The sequence below is a fragment of the Acinonyx jubatus genome, chromosome D4 (genome assembly GCF_027475565.1).
Source record: "Acinonyx jubatus isolate Ajub_Pintada_27869175 chromosome D4, VMU_Ajub_asm_v1.0, whole genome shotgun sequence".
In the NCBI taxonomy this organism is placed as follows: Eukaryota; Metazoa; Chordata; class Mammalia; order Carnivora; family Felidae; genus Acinonyx; species Acinonyx jubatus.
The window spans coordinates 34,770,943-34,791,379 of NC_069391.1; the positions used below are offsets into that span (position 1 = coordinate 34,770,943).

Here is a 20,437-nt window from a genome sequence, read left to right on the forward strand (position 1 = left end):
GAACTGGACCATCCTCCAGTCAAGAGATGTCATCGAGTGTACGTAAATCACATACATACAAGTGGAGATTAGTACAGGCACAGCAGGGGGGCTGGTAGTGGTTGATGATGGGACCTCATGTCCAGCTGTGGCTACAGTTGGGGGATACAGGGGCAGGTGACCAGGCTATGAAGGGTGGGACAGTGACACCTGCAGGGGTGAGGAGAAGGGTATAGAAAGTGCAGGGAGATGACTCTGGCCTGCCCTGAAGACCTGGCTGAGGGGTATGAGGGACCAAGGGCATGTCAAGTAGGGTTGAGGACGCAGGGTAGGAATGGCAGGTGGAAACCCTATCACCAAAGGCCTTAAGTGTGTGACTAAGGAGATTAAACTTCCCTCCTGGCCACAGTGCTCAGCACGGCGCCTTGCTCACAGTAGGCACTCATTACCGTTAAGGAGCAAATGCAGGAAGGCAATTTCATTTATGACAAATATATGACAAGTGTAAAAGAATATGCCACAAAAATTGCCTCGATTCTTTTCATCAGGTGATATCTGGTCAAAACAACTCCTCAGTTTAGTTTAACTATAAAATATTTGCTACATTCTGCCCGAAATGGAGACCATAAGACTTGCCATCAGCTTCTCACCCAAGAACACTGTGAAAATTAATGATGAGGTAATGTCTGAAATGCTCAGAGCTCTTTGGAGATGTGTGGCAAAAGACATCACTATTATTAATATTTAAAGAGATTCTACCCAGCTCTGATCTCTTTTTCTGCAGACTAATGTTACGTCCACAGGATAAGGTGATGCCAGATTGGCCTCTAAATAAACCTTCCAACCGACAGTGCCCAATGCAGGTGAATTATCCTGAGTCCCTTACATGGGGCTGATGGGGCCCATCACAACAATGTGGGGCTGGTCTATGACCTGTTACTGAGGGTTGCCAGAGGATGAAGGGGCCAAATGGACCACACAGAAGAGCAAGATAGAGTTCAGAAGGTGGTCTTCCTTGGGATCCCAATTTTTAGGCACTCAAGAGAGTCCAGTGAAGACTTCAAGGGGAATCATTTTTGAAAAACCCACATCCTAAGCCAGTTAACATTTTTAAGTCTAATGCAGTGCCCAAGAAAGGAAGATATAAGAATAGCTCCCTGGGCTCAATTACAAATGGAGTGGAAAGAATAATTTCAAAAGTTCAAGGGGAAAAAAAATCAATCTATTTCCTTCCCCCAAAGCGTTCTCTTCTATAAATACACTCATACAAATAGACCGAAGACCACTCTTCCTTATGAAAACACTACCTGTCTGGAATTTGCAAGATAAACGATGTGCCCATCTTGCTTTCAATGCACTGAAGCTCAAACAATGCTCTCCAGTAGCTTCTCTCTTCTTCTTAAGACTCACACTTAAGACTCTTCTTAACACTCACACCCCTTCCCCCATTATAAAAGTAATACATGTGCCTGGTTTTTGAAATTAGTCTTCCTTGGAAAGAAGAAAGCAAAAATCATCTGCTACACAGTCTACAAATTGCTAATTACCCTTCTAGCCTCTTTGTGTGAAAATACACATTTTCAACATAACTGTGAATGTTCTGTATATGCTGGGTTTTAGCCTGATTTTTTTTCCTAGAACAATACCCCTTATACATTTACCTATGTCTTTATTATTGTACAGCATTATTTTCTATGTCCTATTGATCAGAGTGCCATTTTTAAAGCTAACCCCCTATTGCTGGACATTTGCTCTATTTTAGCAATGTCTGTGTTATAAGCAATGTTGAGATAAACATCTTTGCATAATACATCGTTAGTTATTCTCTTAGGATAAATTCCTGGGAGAGGTGCTGCTGTGTGAAAAACTGCACAAGTTTGTACAGCTTTAGATCTGGCCAAATTGCACTCCAGAAGGGCTATTGCAGGCTTCCTCCTCCATCAGTGTTAGAGCCACCTCCCCTAAATGCTCACTGACACCTACCTTAGTAAGTTTACAAAGGAGGTGTTGCTTATTTGCAGTCCTTTGATTACTCTGGAGGCAGATTCTTCCCCAAATGCTTCATGCCTACAGTGTTTTTTCTCCAGAGTATTTTTTTTTAATGTTTGTTTATTTTTGAGAGAGAGAGAGAGAGCACAAGCAGGAGAGGGGCAGAAAGAGAGGGAGACACAGAATCTGAAGCAGGCTCCAGGCTCTGAGCTCTCAGCACAGAGCCCAATGTGGGGCCCAAACCCATGAACTGCGAGATCTCAGCCAAAATCAGACGCTTAACTAACTGAGCCACCCAGGCGCACCGCACCCCCCCCCCACTTTTTTTTTCAACTGTATGCTTGCACTCATCAGAAAACCAACATTCTATTCCCTCTCCAAAGGGTATTTCCCCCACCCCACCTCAGTGGTCTTCCTGCTTAGCACCCGCCACCCACGTCTTCACCTTGGTGCCCTCCACTCCTTTCTCAGCAAACATTTCACACTTCCCTCAAGTAAGTCAGACACAGAACCCAAAAATCAGTTATTCAGTCATCAATTTATTCACCTGATAATCACCATCAAGAGATTGTGGGTCGGGAATGCTCCAGGAACCATACTAAAAGAAGCCAGGGGAGGGAGGGTCAATGAGGTCTGAACAGAAGTACACTTAAGAGAACTCAGAGTTTTCCTGGTAGATGAAGGGAAAGAGCAGGCTAGGCAAAGGGAACAGCATGAGCAAAGTTCCTGAGGCATTTTGAAGCTTCACATATGAAAGGAATATTTGTATTCTTTTCTTTTTGAACTCCAGTATAGTTAATATCCTAGTATTACAGATTAATTTCAGGTGCACAATATAATGGTTCAACACCTCCATACATACCCAGTGCCTATCACAAGTGCACTCCTTAATCCCTGTCACCTATTTAACCCATCCCCCCATCCAACTCTCCTCTGGTAACCACCAGTTTGCTCTCTATAAGAGTCTGTTTCTTGTTTTGCCTCTCTTCTTTTTCCTTTGCACATTTGTTTTGTTTCTTAAATTCCACAAGTGAATGGAATTACATTGTATTTGTCTTTCTCTGATTGACTTATTTTGCTTAGCATTATACTCTCTAGCTCTTTCCATGTTGTTGCAAATAGCAAGATTTCATTCTTTTTCATGGCTAAATAATATTCCCTTGTGTGTGTGTGTGTGTGTGTGTGTGTGTGTGTGTGTGTGTGTGTGTGTACTGGGTGTGTAACTGGGTGGCTCAGTTAGTTAAGCGTCTGATTTTGGCTGAGATCTCGCAGTGTACACACACACACACCCTCATATTTACCCATTCATATATCGATGGACATTTGGGCTGCTTTCATAATTTGCCTACTGTAAATAATGCTGCTATAAACATAGGGATGCATGTATCCCTTTGAATTAGTGTTTTTGTATTTTTGGGGTAAATACTAATGCAATTTCTGATCACAGAATAGTTCTATTTTCAATTTTTTGAGGAACCTCCATATTGTTTTCCCACAGTGGCTGCACCAGTTTGCATTCCCACCAACAGTGCCAGAGGGTTCCTTTTTCTCCACATCCTAACCAACACTTGTTGTTTCTCGTATTTGTGAGCCTAGCCATTATGACAGGTGTGAGATGGTATCTCATTGTAGTTTTGCTTTTTGTTTCCCTGATGATGAGTGATATTGAGCATCTTTTCATATGTCTATTGGCCACCTGGATGTTATTTTCATTCTCAGGACATGAGAATGAGGGGCTGGCGTTGAGAATGAAAAGTTGGCTCTTGCTAAATTCACCTGCCAACCTGTTCTTTTCCTTGCACCTTGCCTCTGCTTCCAGTCTCTGGCCCATCTCCAATGCAGACTCCTACAAAAGCCTTGAGAACCAACCTCACCATCCTTCTCTCCAGATCTCTCTGCCGGGAGCAGAAATCCTGGCACTCACACCAATGTACTCAGCAATTCCCCAGTGAATAGATGGCTCTGTTTGCTGATTCCTGGGTCTTATCAGTCCAGCTAGGAAAGAAACTTCTGGATAGTGATATAGTCTGTCACACCCATAGCCTCTGAACACTGGGCTTAACTTTTAATAGGCAATCAATAAACGTTTATAGAATCTAACCAAATTAAATTGGGCAGAATAAATACAAGAGAAGGGATGGGAGTGCACAGGTTGTATGCTTCTAACTATCATCCAGACAGCTGGGAAAATTGAAACTGTCTTTGAAAATTAGTTTCTGAACACAATCATGACAAAAAATAGATTAATTCTCTTTAGGCATGTAATTCTGCATCTACCTCCTAGACATTTCTCAGTTAGACACACAACTGATACTTGTTAAACTATGCTGCGTATCCCAAGAGCTTCTATACATAAAGGTCAATATATTCTGGAGATTTGGATTTTTTTTTTTTTAGCAGGAAAGCAGGAGGAAGAGAGGAAATAAGGTCCCTAATACATGCCATCTCTGCTGGGATTTTCCATATCGATCATTCCAACTCAAAGCGAAAATCCTAATGCCACCTGGGAGGAACCTGTCTCCATCACTAATGCTCTCATGCCCACAGCAAACATTTCTAGATAATTCTTCCCTGAGGGTGCAGAGCCCATACATTCCTCTGGTCTTTCCCTGTTCTGGTTCTGATTACCTTAGCTCTGGATTCATCCCCTACCAGGGCTTTCACCACACACTCTGCTTGTTTGTCCCCACACTAGGCTGTGGCCTCAATCCCTATGTGCCCTGGGGTCTAGAACATTCACCCTCCACAGAGTGGATGCTCAATCTGTGTTGTGGAATTAAATGTAGTGCCAAGGCTATTAAGGACCTTAGAAATAACCCAGTCCACAGATAAAAAACTGAGGCCCAGATTGGGGAAGCAACCTCTTCAAATATACAGAGTTGATGATAATTATTAGGTGAAAGAAAGGAAGAAATCAAATACGTTAGCAATGCTGGAGGAATTTGGAGGCTGAAAGGCTTGATGGAATTTGGAAAGGATGGGGGGAAACAAAGTTTGGTTTTAGACAGCCTCTAACCCTAGAAGTTATCTCAATTCCCCTTGATAGCCCTTCAGATAATATAAAAAGGAAATTAACAATTATTGACTATTTACCACGTATATAGGTAGAAAATAGTGGCTGTGTCTTCCTCGGGCCCTCTGTAAGTTTAACACTCGCAGATGGTCCATTAAAGAAGCAAGTAAATAATGTGCCTCAGGTCATGTAGCTAGCAAACCCAGGTATGACGGAGTCAAAAGCCCAGGCACTTTGCCCACGCCCCACTGCCTCTCTGACCCTAGCCCTGAGGCTATGGGTTACCAAGGAAGAGCCAGGAAGACCCAGTGAGCAAGTTTACTGGTGGCCTTGGCCATGTTCCAGGATAACAGACAGCAAGCACCTTCAGAGCCTGAATGTTAGGTCTAGAGCCTCATTGCCTCCTGAAAGTGAAGAGGGCAGGCACCACCCATCGCTAGTGCTTGGCTGACAGGCCAGACCCACTGCAGAAGCAGGTATAAGACAGAAACAAACAGGCCTTGCCATAGCCAGGATACCACTGGTGACTGTGAAGGGCATTGAGGGCAGCTGGAGCCAGATGCAAGGCAGGCAATCATCATAATCACGTCTTTCATTTCATCAGTCAGCACCATATGCCAAGCCTGGCCCTCCCAGGACCAGGCCTTCTCCTGGGCTCTGGACTGAACCAGGCTCAGCCCCTGCCTGGGGGAAGCTCACAGTCAAGTGGGGCAGGTTATGTGGAAATACCTCATAGTCACACCATCTGGGGAGGTGCTCCTCCAGCCTGGAAAAGACTTCCTAGATAAGGCAGGGCATTCTGATATGGGGCTATTTCTAGGTGGCTACATCAAACAAGCCTTGTCAAGTTGGGAAATCACTGTTCTTTAAACCCAGCAAGCAAAATAAGAGGCAGAGTTCTCTGAACTGTTCCCCTACACCTGCCCTTAGGGCTCCAAGCAGTGCAGTTGGAGTATCTTACTAGCTGATCCTTCTGATCCTTTGCAAACCTGAGGTTCTTCTTGGTCAAATCTAGTCAGATGACCAGGAAGGGGGCAATCTGGGGTCCCAGTGGGGATACAACTAAGGATACTTTCAGTCTACTGCTCTAGGCCAGTCCCTCCTGGAAGCCTTCCTGGATCTCACCCAAGGCATGGCCAGCCCTCTGCAGGGCTCCCATGGGTCTCTGTAACATGCAGCACTCCGCCCTACACTGACTTGCTGTCAGCTGCAGGTGGGGCAGGACTGTCTGAGTCATCTGTCTCCTCCCTCCTCCCCACCCCCTGCAGAGACCTTTCTTAGCAAAGCATACTGACCCGAGAGGAGCAGCAGTCAAAGAGGACACTCTGGGTAGGTGTGAGTCAGTAATCCCAGAGCAGCAGTGACAGTCACGAGTAGAGTATGGAGTGGTTCAGTGCTAGACCCACTCAGCCACCGCCCTCCTGCTGCATCCCCTCAGCTCCACCACGGGGCTTCACCAGACCCAACACTCTTGCTTGCCCGAGGCCTTTTTGGCACTCTGGCATGTCAACTGCAAACAAAGTGATGCATACGCTCTTTGGAGAAAAGCATATTTTATTTGTGTTGCATTTGGAGAACGCATCAGCGAGTAGCAACTAAAAACTCCACCTAACGGGCCATGGAACTTCTGAAACAGGCTATCCAAAAGGCAAAAAGATCACACTACAATACACTCTGAAAGCTGCGAAGAAGCACTTCCCTATTTTTCAGAAAGAGATATGTACCTGGGCGCTGAGAATATAAATAATTTCCCTCAAGTTCAATGAGCCAATCTCGGACTGAATTAGAGGGGAAATGCAAGGACATTAAGTCTTCCTTTCTGTGTCCCTTCTCTATCCAGAGCACGTTCACTAGGGGATCTCCCCTACGCCTAAGAATTAGTAATGAATATTTTAATAGCCACAACTTCTTCCCATTGATAAAAACTCCACTGACTAGCCAGGACATGCTGGTGAAGACTGAAGGATCAGAAAAACCCACCCACATCTACAGAACCAGGCCCCTCAGAGCAGCAGCCTGGATGCTAAAGAAAGGAAGTCACATGACATGTGCCCAATGGAGACCTGAGGCTCGGGACCCTGGAGAGCTGGGCTCAAATACAATCGAGAGCAGTCACATAAGGAGAGAAAGTAAGAGGCCAAAGGCTGAATAGTGCCCTAAGAGATATGTCCATACCCCAATCCCAAGAATCTGTAAATGTTACCTTCATTTGAAAAAGGATCTTTGCAGATGCAATTAAGTGAAGGGTCTTCAGGCAAGGAGCTGATCCTGGATTATCCAGGTGGGCCCTAAAAGCAATGACAAGTGTCCTAATCAGAGTGAGGCAGAGGGAGATTCAACCCAGACAGGAGGAAGAGCCAGTAGTGATGAAGCCACAAGTCAAGGAATGCCAGCAGCCACCAGAAGCTGGAAGACGCAAAGAAAAAATTCTTCCTTAGAGCCTTCCGAGGGAGCACAGCCCTGTCGACACCTTGATTTCAGACATCTGGGTTCCAGGACCGTGACAGAATACATTTCTGCTGTTTTAAGCCAAAGTTGCAGTGATTTGTCACAGCAGCCATAGGACACTGATACAGTGCCGTAGACGTTATCAGACTGACGAGGGCTCTGAGTCCCAGAGAGGGCACTGCCTCAACCGGAGCCGCTCCACATCAGCCACTGGTCCCAGACACTCTCCTCTACAGCTCACCAGGCCTCTCTGACACCAGCATGAGTGCGGTTCCACAGGAACCTAACTGGGCCTCAGGTTGTGCTAAATGCAAAGACAGACTCTGGAGTGAGGCTGCCCTGCTCTTGCTCCCCTCCGGGCTGGTCAGACCTCACCTGCATGGCTATTGTGTCCAATTCAATTGTGTCTTTTTCAGGGGACTGGATAAACTGGGACATTCTAACTGAAGCAGTGAAGATTCACGGACCTGATCCCTGTCTTTGATTGTCCAAATGGCAGAAATGGCCATCATGGGGAAGAAGAAACAGATTTCTGCGTGGGGCTTCAAAGGGCAGAATCAAGGCCAATGGGGCAGCCACAGCCTGCAGGGAGAGTCAGTGCAGCATAATGAAGAACTTTCTAATAATCAGAGCCAACTGACAATGGAATAGAAATGCCTCGAGGATTGGCAGGTCCAAGCAGAGAGAGGCTGGGTGCACTAGGGGAATTCCTGCACCAGAAAAAGCTCTACTCGATCATCTCCGGAGTTGGCAGCCCTGTTTGAAGTCTATGACTATTAGATAAGTATCCTGTAAAATATTTTGCATGAGTCTGGATTTTCAGCATACAGGCAGGGAGTGCTCTCACTGAGGAACTTATTTACACAGCTTTTGTTTAAAACAAACAAACAAACAAAAAACAAAGTACTGCAACTAACCAGAAATGAGCTCAGAAAAAAAATCGTTCCTCCTGCTCCTCTATGCTAATATCTCCAACTCCCAGGAAGGAAGAAAGAGGGAGAACATATTTCTCCCAATATGCGGACATCACCCTTTAACCTCACCAGGAACCAACAGCATATGCTCCAGTACCAGGGGAACTTTGGGCTTGATGTCCTTCTCCAGGGAAAACCAGAGAGAACAGAGACTGTTTATTTTAATCATTGCTTTTCCTTTTGCATTCTTCCGAATTCTACATTTGGAACAAAGAAAACAACAAAGCAGTAACTCAGAAGTATACCTATGTTGATGCTCAAAACTTAACCTTGGAGAGGTTTTTTATGGGGGGGGGGGTGGTATTGTTATCACTGGTTGTAACAAGTGCTAGCCTACACCCCACATTCTGGATACGCATAGAACAGGAAGCACGGCATTTCTCATCTGCCTGCACATCTGTCTTCTCTTAAGTCAAAATCTCAGAGAACTAAGCACTGTTGCATCCGGGTGAATTCCTCTGAAGCTCTTTCCGTTCAGCATTTTGAAAATTTGCCATGTTACCCTTCTACTGAAATGGCTGAGCTTTTCAGATCATTCCTCAAGAGAGGTCAAAAGAATAGACTTTCATATTTTTAGATTTGCCACCATCTCTTTTCTAGCCTGTAATTAGTGGGTTTTTTTTTTTCTCTTTTTCTAAAAGAACCAGTGTTAAGCACACACATCATTCATCAGCCAGCTTGTGAAATGACTGGAAGCCCAAACCATTTCTAACCACTGGCAAAAAAGGGTCTCCAAAAGTCAGGTGGGTCCCTGAAAATACTGTGTCACTTCAGTGAAATTAATGACTACCTCCCTCATGTCGACTGGCCAAGCACCAAATAGGGCTTCCCATTGTCCTTCAGGCAGATAGTTCATTACTTTTAAAACCCTCATATTTGCAGAGCTGCATAATGTAATCTGTACTTACCAAAACAAATTTAAGACAGCATTATTCTGCTTCTGTGAATGCATATTAAGTTTGGTGCATGTCTTAAGACTACAGTGGAAATATAGCTACAACAGCTATGCATAAATCAAAATTTTATATACTGAATGGTGTTAAATACACAGGCATGTTTGGTATTTGAAAGCTTTCCGTACCAGATCTTTCGGTATGGTGGAGAATCCTTTCATAATATAAATAGTGCTCAATTTATCTAGCTTGAAGGTTCATTTTTTACATCATATATTTATTAAAAATAGGCCATATTGGAAAGCTAAATTCAAAATTCAGACTCCTGTTTGAGGTTACATCAACTCTTCATCAAATGAAGGATCCACATTTTAAGGCAGCAGAATGCCTCAAGAGGGTTCATCTGGGGACCACAAGCCCTGAGCATCAGCATCGCAATTCTGGCATGACTCAAACCATTTCAGATCTCGGGAAAATCACAGGCTTTTGTCAGTCCAGTACAGCAAACACATATGAAGTTTGCACAAGGGCTAAGCTCTGTGCGAAGGGCTGTGGAGTGGAGGTAAGAGGGACATTGTGCCTGTCCTTTCAGGGACTTCTCATGGCCATGGCCACGTGCACAAATGACTGCACATAAAATCCTCCACGGTTGACGGTACTACATTTAGAGATACTAAATGCAGTGAGAGATCAGGGGCAGATAAGAGCTCTGGGAGGAGGGGATCCGGAAGACAGCTGAACTGGGCCCTCAGGCGTGGGCATGACCACCTGGGCTGAGGTACCTGCTAGGGAGGGGCCAGGTGGAGAGGCAAGGGCCTGGAGACCTGGGGGTGAGATTAAGTGTGGAGGACCTGGTGAGGGAGGAGGGGCAAGAAGAGAATAGATGGAGACAGCCTGGGGCACCTGGGTGGCTCAGTTAGTTGAATGGTTTAGCGGTTTAGCAGCTGAGTCTTGTTTTCGGCTCAGGTCATGATCCCGGGATGGTGAGATCAAGCACCATGTCAGGGCAGGAGGGAGGCACCCCCAGTGCTGACCATGGAGCCTGCTTGAGATTCTGTCTTTCTCTCTCTCCCTCTGTCCCTCTCCCCCATTCACACACACTCTTTCTCTCTCAAATTAGAGAATTAAAAAAAAAAAAAAAAAGATGGAGGGACGCCTGGGTGGCTCAGGCAGTTAAGCGTCCAACTTCGGCTCAGGACATGATCTCCTGGTTCGTTAGCTCAAGCCCCTCATCGGGCTGTGTGTTGACAGTGTGGAGGCTGCTTGGGACGCTCTCTCTCTTCCTTTCTCTACCCTCCCCCACTTGCACTCTATTTCTCTCTTCTCTCAAAATAATAAACTTTAAAAAAAAAAAAAAGGATGGAGACAACCCATCGTGTCCGCCAGGCTGAGGACTGTGGACTTCATTATCCGTATACGAGGGACCCACAGGAGGTCCCTGGGCCATACTTTAGACAAAACAGAAGTCCAACATTCAGAGAGAGAATAGAAAGGTGGAGACACGTTTGAGAGAGATTTTGCAAGTAAAAATGACAGGGCTTGGTGAGTGACTGGTTTTCAGTCAAGAGGGATCAAGGGAGAGGGTGAGGTCACAGGTGACTACGTGCCCCTGCTATGCAATTTCCAGCGTGGGAGTGGGGGGGAGGACACTGGCCAGGGGGCATCTCACAGCGGGGACGGTGGGGGGCAAGGCTGGCTTTGGCGACACCACTCATGCTTCTCCTTGGCACATCAGTGAGCACTCCAGGGGCACTACTCTTCAGGGCTCGCAGTAAGAGGAGATGGGGGAAAGGGAGAAGAGGTGAGGGAGGAGGGGAGGAAAGGAGGAAGGGACAGGAGAGGGAGGGTAAGAAAAGGAAAGAGAGATGAAAAGAGGGAGGCAGAGAGATCCTGAAGAAGTGGCTCTACAGGAGGATGTTCCCAAAGCAGTGGCCACGCTGCCACTCTGGGCCTGGTTTTGCAGGAAAGTGCTGTGGCTAGGTATTCCTCTTTTCAGAACTCCTAAAACATAGTTTTGTTTTGTTTTTTTAATTTTTTAAAAGTTTTAGAGAGAGGGAGAGAGAGAAGCCCAAGTAGGCTCTGCATTGTCAACACAGAGTCTGATAGCAGGGCTTGAACTCACAAACTGCGAGATCATGACCTCAGCCAAGATCAAGAGTCAGGTGCCCAACCAACCGAACCACCCAGGTGCCCCAAAGACTGTTAATACATAGTTTGTATTGAAGGCAACCTCTCTGGAGTCTCCCAAGCACCGAGGGGGTAATATCCACGCACACGGCCTATCTAGTCTGAGAACACACCAAGCTTTTCAGGCCTCTGGGGCTTTGCATTTCCCATTCCCCTCACCGCCACCCCACCCTCTTAACTTTCATCCAGTGTTTGCTACATACCTGGCACTATTTCAAGTACATTACATATATCAACTCATTGAATCCCCAAACAACTCTTTCAAGTAGGATTATTATGCCCAGTTTACAGATGAAGAAACTGAAGTCCATAAGATTAAATAACATGACTATGGAATATATTTACTTGGCAGGGGGGCCAGTATTCAAATCCAGGCGTTGTGGCCGGGCGTCTACAATCTCATACCAAAGCCAGGTTGCCTCGTCCTGAGCCAGATGGCACCCCCGCCCCCCTCAGCTCTAGTCCCAACTGACTCCTTCTCTCCTTTAGTTCCTAGTGACTCAGACAGGCCTTCCTCTGTCACCCCCATCACCTTCTCTCACATTACCCTGTTCATTTTCTTCCCAGCCCTTAGCCAACCTGTAATTATTTATGTATTTACTTGATTATTATGTGTCTCCTACTAGGAAATAAACTCCAGGAACACAAGGGTCTTCCCTTTTGTTCCAGTGTATTCCTGGGGCACCTAGAATAGTTCCCTGGCACAGAGAAGGTATTCCACAAATAACTGTTGCGTGAACAAATGAAGGGCAGTATAATGGCTGCTAAGTGGGATACATAGGTTCACAAAGTATCGCAATGTCGTTCTTCACCCTCCTGTCCTAGTCTCCTTCCTTGGCTCCTACAGACCCCTAGCAACCCACACTAAGGCAGATGGGAGCCGGTCCCTGGTTCCAGCATATATGGACAATGCTGATGTATTTATAAACGTGCCTGACTGTCAACCCGCCCCCCCACTCCTGGGTCCTTGAGCACATAGTGATAAGCTTGTGGGAGGCAGGGATTGCATGTTCTGATTAACCTATCTGTGGCCTCCCACCACCTAACAGTATTTATAGGACATTGTCTGCTGTTGATGTCGGTGTCTGATCTGAGCACCCCCCAAATAACAAAAAGCCCCTGCCCTTGAATCAGGAGGTCCCCTGAATACAAATCATATTGTTACAGGAACTCCAGTCTGATGGTGAGGTTCCAAGTCAATACACACGCTAAAACAAAAGGCACTATTTATACACTTCAGTGGTGTCTACCAACACTTACGGAGCTTGCCAATGAACACTTTAGTAAAAGAAACCATTATCAAATACCTATTGTTATGCAAACACTGTTAGGCACTTTATACATGATCTCATTTAACCCTGTGCATTGGAATTACTCTTATTCCCCTTTTACAGATGAGAAAAGTGAGGTTCAGAGGCCCAAAATCCCCCCAAGTGTGGATTCAAGCCCAGGTTCCGACTCTCTTGAGCCTCTTCCCACTATCCTCTGAAGTTTTCTGCCTTCTCCCTGCTTCCACCAGACCTGCTGTCTTCCATCTGGGCCCCGGGCTCTCCTGACTCATACCAGTTCCTTGACCTAAAATGGTCTTTCCACTTGTCACCACCTGTTGAAATCCTCTTCCCCCTCCCACCTCCCGTGGTACGGTCTACCTCATTGTCTCCAGTGAGAATCCCCTCCTCAGTGTTCGTGAGGTCCCCAGTAAGAACTCCCAAACTGTGGAGCGCCTGGGTGGCTCAGCAGGTTGAGCATCTGACTCTTGATTCCGGCTCAGGTCCTGGTCTCATGGTTCATGGGATCACATCCAGCTCTACCCTGATGGTGTGGATCCTGCTTGGGATTCTCCCTCTCTGCCCCTATGTGTGCACGTGCTCTCTCTCTTAAAATAAGTAAACATTTAAAAAAAAAATAAGAAAGAACTCCCAGAATGGCCTGTGGTATGTTCCTCTTTCTTCCTCACTAGACCCTGAGCTCCTTGAGGGGAGGGCCTACTGGTATTTTCCTGTTTCTTCCTGAACGAGTGGTAAGAAAGTGCTTGCCATCCCACTGAAGAAGGAAGAGGGAAAAGACTGGTGCGATTCTAATGCATCTGAGCGGTCAAAGGCTCTGGACAAATTAGCTTCAGCTACACAGCATGGCTGGGAAAAGGCAAACCTATGTACCACAACTCTGCTGTTTCCCTGCCCCAGTCACAAAGCACACTCTTACCAGTCCTCTGATTTCATAAAGCTTGAAACTTAAAACCGGGAAGTCTGGGAAGGAAATAAAATAATAAAATCACTTCCACAAGAATCCTTTGGTAGTAATGGATTTCACCCACACCCTGGGGAGATGCTAACTGCAGCACAAGGGGGACAGAAGATGGGGCAAAAGAACAAAGCTCACCTCTAGGACATCAGTTAACTACCTCACAGTTGTTCTGCTGTGGCTGCACCAGAATGCACTTGTCCTGGAAAACATGTACTTGCCAAACCGTAGGCCTCTCCAAGTATGCCTGTGTTGAACACCCAGCAAGGAATGCCTGATTTAGAGTGACTTCCTATATCATCTTGATTGGAAAACATCTCACCCATCACTTTAGAAACAAGTAGATGCTGGCCTCTATGTCGGACCCCTAGAACAGTGCATTTTTACCCCTGGAACAACTATTTTGAGGTTTTAACAAAAATAACCGACTCACAAACAGAAAGCTTCCTGATCTATAAGCCACTCTGAAAACAAATCATTATGCTGTTGAATATTTTATGATGGTCCAAAGCACTGACAGAGGGAAGGCCAGCATTCACCAATCCTTGGCATGTCTATTTCGGGACTCCCAAAGCACCGTGCAAATCCCTTTATTTTCTAAACTCCCATTTGCAAGTGCTGGGTGTATGTTTCCTCTCTACCCAATATTTCCTCTACCCAAACTAACCCTAAATAGACCTGGAAGATTCCACCTCTCCAAAGTTTACAGCAGGACAGCAAGGATCATCTAGTGCATATTCCTCCCTCCCCACTTGTCGGTGGCAAAACTACTAGGGGACTTGCCCAAGGTCACACAGTCAGTAGATGGCAGAGGGGCCACCAAAAGCCAGGGCCCGGACTCTAAGCTCCAGCAGCGTCCTCTTCCCAGACACTGACTTAACACCCCTCACAAAGCTCAGCCCAAACTTCTGCTGGCTAGCGATGTGACGCCCCGTCACCCAGACTGACTTCTGTGGGTTCCACCCCACAAGGAGCCCTGGAGCTGAGACACTTAGGGGTACCCCTGACTCACAAAACGGCAAGACAGCCGTGCGCTTCAGATGATCATCCTGGCGAACCCCTCCTGGTCCAGGTGTGGCCGTCGAAACGGGGCAGGACTGGCTGGTCTGAGGTCACTCAGAAAGTTGGCGCTAGCGGTGGCCGCACCTGAATCCAGGTCTCCCGCCACCCGGTTTGCCGCTCTTTGCACTACCCCATGCACGTCTCAAAAACTTAAGCAACACATTGATGCTGGGGCAGATTTAACCGTTGCACGCCCTGAGCGAACCCGCGGACGCGCACCCCACCGGGATGGGACACGAGGACTGGAGCCGGGCGCAGGTCAGCGGGGGGCGGTGGTGCAAGCAGAGCGCACGGCGGAGGGCGGCGCGGAGGAAGCCGAGGGGCAGGCAGCCTGCAGCTACCGGAGGCGCAGGCCCGGGGCGTAGGGACCGTCAGTCCCCCCCCTCCCAAAACTTTGCGGCGCCGGGACCTCGCCCTTACCTGCAGAGGAGGCGCCGCCCGCGCGGACGCGGACCCGAAGAGCTGACGCTTTCGGCGAGGGGCGGCCCCGCCCGGCGGCGGGCACGGACGCGGGCAAGGCTCGGGCAGCGGCTCGGCTCGGGCTCGGCTCGGGCTCCGCCTCCCGCGCCGCGGCTGCAGCCGGAGGGGGGGCGCAGGGCCCGGCCGCGCCCGCGCCGTCTGGCCACGGCAGGTGCTGAGGCTGCAGCTGCGGGGCCGCCAGCTGCCGACGCCGCGACCCCCGCCCCGGGGGAGGAGCCCCGCGCGCCGCCTCCGCGGGCCCGGGAGGTCCCGGCCCGCCGCAGTGGGCGGTCCCGCTCCCACCCGGGCCTGCCTCCGCCGGCCTTCCCCGGCTCCCCACCGAGGCACGCAACGTCCGCCGAGTACCCACGGGAGACTGAGGCCGGGAGAGGAAAGGGGCTCCCCCAAGGTCACCCGGTCCGCCGGCGGCGGGGCCAGACTGGAACCTAGAAGAGTCCCAAGGAACGACCGCCTGCTCACTCCACCCTCCCCCTGGCTGTCACACTCCAAGGCTTTTCGAAGAACTCCAGCTACGTGGGACTCTGGGGAATGCAGATGGCCCCAACTTCGCCCTCCTCTCAACAGGCTCCCGGGCTGCGGGGAGATGCAAGAAGTGGACCCACTTTGGCACTACGGCCTTCCTTCTCTGCCTCTAAATTCCTTCAGTGCCCGAGCGTTGGGGTCCCTTAGCTTTCCCGAGGCTCTCTAACTACTCCTGCTCCTCACACCCCAAAGCCCTGAAATGCCGCTATGCCTAGGACTCTGCACTCAGCCCTCTTCCGACTCCCTGGGCCATCTTACCCACTGCTCTGGTTCTGGCCCTACACCTATCTGTCCATCCCACCCAAATTCATGCCTCTGTCCAAGAACTCTTTTCCCTGCTGACGAATCTACCTAGCACCTACTAGGTCCCTACCCGTGTTAGACCCTGAAGATACAGCTTCGAATAAAGCACTATCCCTGCCCTCAGGAATGCACTAATGGGCTGTTAATACAGTGCAGCTCTTAGAGTAATAGTGTGATCCCAGGGTGCCAAGCGGGGCACCTGCATTGGCTGAGCAAGGGAAGAAGGCCTCCTGGAGAGGATGCCCTCTACACAGAAACCCGGAAAGGCCGAAGAGGTGGCTGGTGACAGGGCGGAGTGTGGAGAGAGCTTTCTAGGCAGAGGCCACAGGAACAAAGAGTCAAAGATGAGAGGGAGCCCCTTGAGGGAAGGGAAGGGGCAGAGAGCTGAAGCATGAGAGGTAGTTTTGAGTGGGGAAGGGGCACCATCAGATGGGTATATAGATCAATCTGGTGATGGAATGGAGCACAAATGTAAGTGAATTAAGTGTGTCCTTCATCAAATTAAAACCAAAAATGGGGATGCCGGAGTGGCTCAGTCGGTTGAGCATCTGACTTCAGCTCAGGTCATGATCTCTAAGCTTGTGAGTTGAGCCCCGACGGCCCTCAGCTGTCAGCTGTCAATACGGAGCCCACTTCAGATCCTCTGTCCCCCTCTCTCTCTGCCCCTCCCCTGCTCTCAAAATACACTTCACAGTTTTTTCAAAACTAAAAACAAAAACAAACAAAAAAAAACAAAAGACAAAAACAAAAATAGCACTACAGCCTACCTGGCCTAAATGAAGAAAGGCAGTCCAGCACCTGCCTCCTGTATATCTTTTACTTCCAAATCCAGGCTTCTATTCAAAACCTCTCTCCTCAGAGGCTCCCTCTTGGAAAGGCCTCCTAGCTACCTACACCCAAAGATCTCTTTTCTCTCAGTGCTCCAGCCCCTCTGTCACCCAGATCCATGGGCTGAGTTAGCCCTTCACTCCTTGGGGTCTGCTTCCCCGATTTGTCTCCACTCTAGGGACAGTGTACCGAATTCTGCCTCGGGATAAGCGTCATTAGGGGAAGGGGACAGAAAATGGAAAATTCTAAAGCCATGGTGGAAATAAAGTAAGCTTCTAAAAACCTAAGTGTTGTACCTGTCCACATTATTTCTTAACAACTCCATGCAAATCTATCTCTAAAGACAGTTTAATTTTTTTACTGATGTGTTGTAGATAAAGATTAATAACCAAATTACTCTCCCTAATGCAGATTAAAGACTGAAGAGGGCACTTGTCAAGAAAGGAAAATAAAAACTCAACCCCCTTGTCCAGCAAGTACAGATTTTGCCCATGGAATTTTGTCCTGTCCCTCTCTATTTCCTAGCTGCCCATGCCAGAAGTATCTTCCTCTTCAGGAGCTTTATGTACTTAATGTGTAAACACTTTTCACCCATGGCACCTGGGTCCCCGTTCTGCCTTGGTTCCCATTCCGATTGCTTTTCTCCCTCAGCTTTCCTTGTCCGCTGGCTGTTTAAATGCCAAGGTTCCTCATGTCCCCTCTTGGTCTCTTTTGTCTCTTCTCTCTAACTGAGCAATTCTGTCCGATGCGTGGTTCAGTCCAGACCTTATTCTGTGCTCCAAACCCAGAGGCATAACTGCCAGTGGAACATTTCCTGAATCCTCCTCAGGTGCCCCAGTCTCAAAGGAGCCAAAACCAAACTCTCACCTTTCCCCTAAATTACCCCTTTTATATTGCTTCCGTTCCTCAACTGGCAGTGGCACTTACACCAAAACCCAGGGGATATTCTAGACTCTTCCCTCTTCATGGCCCTCATACCCTGCTGGTCACTAAGTCCAGTCAACTCTGTCTCCATAGCATCCCTTCCACACGTCTCCTCCTCTTCATCTTGCCCGCTCCCTGTGCCTTACTCAGTTGGAGCCTCACCATTTCTTGGCGAAGCTGTAGTAAATGCCTCTAATCTTGCCTATTTGCAATTCATCTTCCACATGCTTCCAGAGATCCCTTTTTTAAAAGTTTATTTATTGATCTTGAGAGAGAGAGAGAGAGAGAGCATGTGCACAAGTGGACGGAGAGAGAGAGAGAGAGAGAGAGAGAGAGAGACAGAGAGAATCCCAAGCAGGCTCTGCACGGGGCTTGAACTCAAGAACTGCGAGATCATGACCTGAGTCATAGTTGGACAATCAACTGACTGAGCCACCCAGGTCCCCCTGTCAGGGATCTTTTTAAACCAGGAATCAGACAAGTCCCTCTCCTGCTCAAGATACCTCGACTGTTTCTTCTTGACCTATGGCAAGCCCCTAACTGCTTAGCATGGCATGCAGCCCTCAGTAATCTGACCTATTCCGGCTACAGCCCCCTTTAGACATCACCCTATACCTCACACCAAATACTTCTTGTTCCTAGGGCACATCATATTTTACAATAGTAAAAATAGCTACAATTTATTAACTTACTACGGTGTGCCAGGCACCGTGTTAAGTGCTTTACACACAACATTTCATGTAAGGAAAGACGTGAAGCATAGCGCTAAACAATACGGTCTCAAGCCAAACCGCCTCTCTTCAAATCCCAACCCAGCCACTTGTTAACCGGTATAAGCAAGGGAAAGCTCCACACCCTCTCAGTTCCAGGTTTCTCCCTCTGCAAACGTAGCGGAAGAACAACCGAGAGTGACTAGGGGTAAAACAGTGCTCACTCCCTGCTGGCCGGCACTTAGTCAGGCTTATAAACAGTGTAGGCAGTGAGGGCTGCCATGCTCCTTTTTCACAGAAGGAAACTGAGGCCCTAGGAAGTGCAGTCATTCACCTAAGACCCGAAGCCCTACAGTAGCGGTGCTGGACCTCACCTGGGATTCTAAATCCCCCACAGCTAAGTGCTTTACATAAGCTATTGGCTCACTCTGGGACGTTTCCTGGTTTCCCGTTTGTTTCCTACGTTTACTGCAACTTGCCAGACAGACTCTTCCTCCTTTAAACCCCAGTCAAAAGTATCTTCTCTATGAGGTCTTCCCAGTACCTCCTGTGTGCCTGTGCTACACTTGGGCGATTCTTCAAATAAAACGCCAAGTGCCCCACATTACAATGATTTATTCACATGTGCATCTTCTTGAAGCCTCCTTGAGAAAGACAATTACCTTATTTATTTTTGTCTTCCTAGAACTCTATAGATATTTGTTGAATGAATAAATAAATCAATGAATAAAACATACATAAGATTCTCAAAGGAACTTTACCCTAACAGCTGTCATTTCAATCTAGATCACTTTTAATCTCTGTTTCTGTCGCTGTCAAGTCATTTTTGGTGAGAGAATACCATCAAATGATCTGATATTAATATAGAGCAAGATACAGCACGACTGAAATCTCTCATATGGCTATTTGATCACGCCTTGTCCTTCTCAGATGTCTCTCCTTTTTTAGTGACACTATGTAATAACCCATAATGAGAAGCTGTGTTGCATCCTAATGAGACTTCCTGACTAAAACATCTGAGGTTTGAATTTATTTCCCATAAGTACCATTTCAGCTAAAAGTTTTGCTTTCTCCACAGCATGAGCGTGTCATTTGTTACTGGCTAAGTGCCCATACCTTCCCTTTATCCGTATTAATCTCCTTTGCATCCAAATACTTCTGAGAGCTGACTTAATAGTTAGCTTTTCTATATAATTTCCTTCTTCGAATGCCTAACTCTTCCTGACTTCATATCTATTGTTCCCAAAATAGAATAGTTTATGCTTCAAATTTTAGCTTTACTGTCTGTGGTGATTGAAGACAGTTTTTGCTCCTCCTCAGAATGATTGAATTCCACAAGGCTAAAAAAATTGTTTGAAACCTGCTGCTGTCACTTTGTATGGAGTAGTGTTTTTAAAGTAGACGTTAGAAATTTTTATTTGGTATACCAGTACATTGGTACAATACATTGGCAATTTTAATGCCGTCATATCAAATTACTGAGAAGCAGTGCAGGTGAAGAAATGAATAATGGTCTGGGAGGCGGGAAAAAACAAAAACAAAAAGGATTCTAGTACTGTTCTGCCCATTGCCCAAATCCCCTCAATCTTCAGGCTACAGAAGAAAGGAGAAGTGAGACAGAATGACCTTCAAGGTTTCTTTCAGATCTAAAATGACATGGTTCCTGCAATACCTATCAAAATAACACCAGCATTCTTCACAGAGCTAGAACAAACAATCCTAAAATTTGTATGGAACCAGAAAAGACCCCAAACAGCCAAAGTGATCTTGAAAAAGAAACCCGAATCTGGAGTCACCACAATCCCAGTCTTCAAGTTGTATTACAAAGCTGTAATCATCAAGACAGTGGTGCTGGGAAAACTGGACAGCGACATGCAGAAG

The 20,437-nt window shown here is 47.3% G+C and overlaps 1 protein-coding gene across 6 annotated transcripts in view; it reads right to left on the reverse strand.

The window, feature by feature from the left end:
* Positions 1-15,411, reverse strand: part of FRMPD1 (FERM and PDZ domain containing 1) — an 87,952-nt gene extending 72,541 nt beyond the window's left edge. Inside the window, exons 1-2 of one of the 6 annotated variants that reach the window (XM_053204918.1) lie at positions 13,866-14,666; positions 13,689-13,732 (exon numbers count right to left, since the gene is read on the reverse strand). The gene's annotated coding sequence lies outside the window, so the exon portion shown is untranslated. Of the gene's footprint in view, positions 1-7,184; positions 7,802-13,688; positions 14,667-14,739; positions 15,184-15,209 lie in introns of those variants that run through there. The other 5 variants (XM_027039463.2, XM_053204919.1, XM_027039466.2 and 2 more) reach the window with 5 other exon arrangements.
* Between the last annotated feature and the right edge of the window lie 5,026 nt (positions 15,412-20,437).